Here is a 3,634-nt window from a genome sequence, read left to right on the forward strand (position 1 = left end):
TTAATAGTGTCACTCCCTATGAGATTATGGAGTTCAATTACATTCAAAATACCATATCACCTTTCACTAAGTAAATTAATGATTCTGTATCTGATAAATTAATAGTAGCTTTTTTACTGAAGGAAATGCCAGGCAAATAATACTGTTTTCCCTCAGAGCCCATTAATATTTGCCTCTAGACATATAACCAGACTCAATGCAATGCAGGATCCTAGAGGGGAAGTAGAACATATAGTTCATGATGATTCATGCTACACTTATAAAGAGCTTACTGCTTTTGTTAATTTATTCAAGTCAAAGTCAGAGGTATAAGTATGTGAATGGACTTTCAGAGTATCGATGATGGTGGAAGAACATAGAACCAAATCAGACTCAATTTATTGACATGGGCCCTCTGAGTAAAATTCTGTGTTTTATATGAAAGTTCACACATTCAAAAGAATGGTGTCAAAAATTGTTTGAATGCTTGGCTGAAGTGTTTATCCAAAGATGGCCTACTGAAAATGAGTTGGGGATGCATACTATCCCTTGATTTATTGTTGATGAAAGGATTTTCAGGCTCAGGAAAATTTCAGTTCTAGAGTGTGTACACTATAAAATCTAATCCACCACAATAGGAAGGCTCAGAAGACATGCATCTCATGAATCCTATAATGTGAAAACTGAGGAGATGGGCACCAGCATATTTAAAAGTTTTGTTATTGCCCTTCTCCTTGTGTGAGACCTCAGGGTTAGAGATACTGTTGTTCAGTTGGATAAATTAACTGCAATGGGTTTAATTGGGCCTTAAGTTAAGATGGATCAGGTGGCAACATTGAATCACCAGATGGAAGGTGATCTTAATTATCATAAGGAACAGTGCAGACAAGACAATGGTTATAATGGCCTAACCCCAAATGATCAGCACAGGCAAGGTGAACTTTATAGTCCTATGGACCCTTAGTACTGGCAAATCAATCATGATGTTTCCAGACATGAAATATATAAGAAGCCTACTGCATTTTTGTTTGACCCATTTAAGCAGAAAAATTGTCAAACGAATCAAAGAAAGGCTGCACTGGACCATGGCAATAGGCAATCTTGGGCAGCAATCAATTTCTAGACTTTAACCAATTTGTAGAACCAGATCAAATTCATGAAGGGGTGGTCAGGTTCCTTTGAGGAAGTAGCTTGATAAGACACCTAAAAATTTTACAGTTAACCTTTCCAATTCTTCCCCATAGGAACCTAAGGTTTTTTACAAGGGTGATTGTACAATGGGTTAAAAAGCAATTAAAGTTTCCAGTGTATGTTGGATACTGGTATTGAATTGATGGTAATACCAGTATATTACAAGATAGATTGGGGCCCTTGCACTCAAGGAGGGACTTGAAAGTAGTGACTAATGGAATTTTGACTGATGTCCAACTCACTGTATGTCATGCTTGCAGGGATAGCACTTTTAAGGTGAAGGATAAGTTATTCTACCTGACTCTTCCCACTACTAAGAAAGAAGAACAATGTTTAGTGGGTCTATTTGGATTCTGGAGACAGCACATTCCTCACTTGGGTATGTTATTCTGCCCCATAAACCAAATGACTTGGAATTCTGCTAGCTTTGTGAGGGCCCTGGATCAGGAGAAGGATCTTCAACAGGTTTGGGCTGCTGTGCAGGCTGCTGTACCTCTTGGACCATATGTTCCACCAGACATCATGGCACTTGAGATCAGTGGCAGACAGGAATGTTCTTTGGAACCTTTGTGAGGCCCCTATAGATGAATCACAGAAGAGACCTTTGTAATTTTGGAGCAAGGTTCCACCATCATCTGAAGACAAGTATTTTCCATTTGAAAGACAACTCTTAACCTGCTATTGTGTTTTAGTAGAAACAATGTTGAACAATGGGCCATCAAGTTACCAGGTGATCTGAACTACCCATCATTAGCTGAGTGTTATAGAAACCACCATTTCATAAAGTAGGATTGAACAGTAGCAATTTATCAAATTGAAGTAGCTGCCAAAAGAGACAGATGCCAGAAACTTACTGGTAAGCCACAGCCTCATGGAGATACACAGATAAATAGAAATGGATTAATTTAAGATGCAAGAGCTTGCTAAAAATATGCCTAAGTCACTGGCCAAGCAGTGTTATAATTAATATAGTTTTTGTGTGATTATTTGTGTCTGGGCAGCCAGGAAAGATATTCTCACTCTCTACTTAAAAGGAGCAGCAAGAAAGTCTGGACCAGCATTCTTCAGAAGGCAGTATATGCTTTGAATCTGTGTCCAGTATATGGTGCTGTTTCTTCCAGAACCAAGATGCACAGGTGCAGGAATCCAGTGGTAGAAAGGAGATAGTTTCACCATCACCTTTAATGACATTCTAAGAAAGTCTTTTATTCCTCTTCCTGCAACACTAGGTTCTGCTGACCTATAAGTTTTGGTTTCAGAGGAAGGAATTCTTCTTTCAGGAGCCATAGCAAACATTCCATTTATCTGGAAGCACAAACTTCCCTTTGTTTAATTCAGGTTTCCTTTTTATTTGTTTATAAGGTCTTTTTTCTTCATTTTACATATCTACCATAGTTCCCTTTCCTTTGTCTCTTCCAGATCGCCCTACTTTACCCCCAAACAACCCCCATCCACTCCACAGAAATTGTAATACTTCCCTTGGTGAGTGAACAAAATCTGACATATAAAGTTGAGGCAGAACCAAGGCTTCCTCTCTTGTATCAAGGCTGAAAAAGATATCTTCCATAGGAAATGGGCTGCAAAAAGTCAGTTCATGCACTAGGAGTAAATTCTGATCCCATTACCAGTGGTCCCATTAACTTCCCAAGCAGCAGCACTGTCATTCACATGCAGATGGCTTAGTTAGGTTTATGCAGTTTCTCCAGCTGTCAGTCTAAAGTCAGTGAGCTTCCAGCAGCTCTCTTTGTGGTTTTCCTCATATGATCTTGATCCTTTTGTTCATATAATTCTCTCTCCCTCTCTTTGACTGAACTCTGGGAACTAGGCTCAGTGAATAGCTGTTGATTTCTGTATCTGCTTCCATCAGCTACTGGATAGAAGTTCTATGATGACAATTAGGAAGGTTATCAATCTGATTACTAAAGAAGGTCAGTTCAGGCACCCTCTCTACTATTGCTTGGAGTCTTTGCTGGGGTTATCCATGTGGATTCCAGGAATTTCCTGAGCATCAGGTTTCTCCCTAACCCCAGAATGACTCCCTCTATCAAGGTAACTTTTTCCTTGCTCTCCATCTCTGTCTTTCCACCAACTTGCACATCCTGATCCCTCATGTTCTCCTTCCCTCCCCCTCTTCTCCTCCTCCCCCCACCCATGCTTCCAATTCACTTGGGAGATCTAATCTATTTCCTCTTCTCAGGGACATACATGCAGGTATTCCTTGTTACCTAGCTTTTTTTTAGGGGGGGGGGAGATGATGTTAGATTGTAGCCTGGTTATCCTTCTCTTTAGGTCTAATATCCACTTGTGAGTAAGTTCAAACCATGTTTGTCTTTCTGGATCTGGGCTCTCTCACTCAGAGTGGCTTTTACTAGTATACTTAATAAATGGGATCTCCTGAAACTAAGATGCTTCTGTAAGGTAAAAGACATGGTAAAGAAGACAAAATTGCTGCCTACAGAATGGG

The sequence above is a fragment of the Myodes glareolus genome, chromosome X, assembly GCF_982192425.1.
Source record: "Myodes glareolus chromosome X, mMyoGla1.1, whole genome shotgun sequence".
Classification (NCBI taxonomy): domain Eukaryota; kingdom Metazoa; phylum Chordata; class Mammalia; order Rodentia; family Cricetidae; genus Myodes; species Myodes glareolus.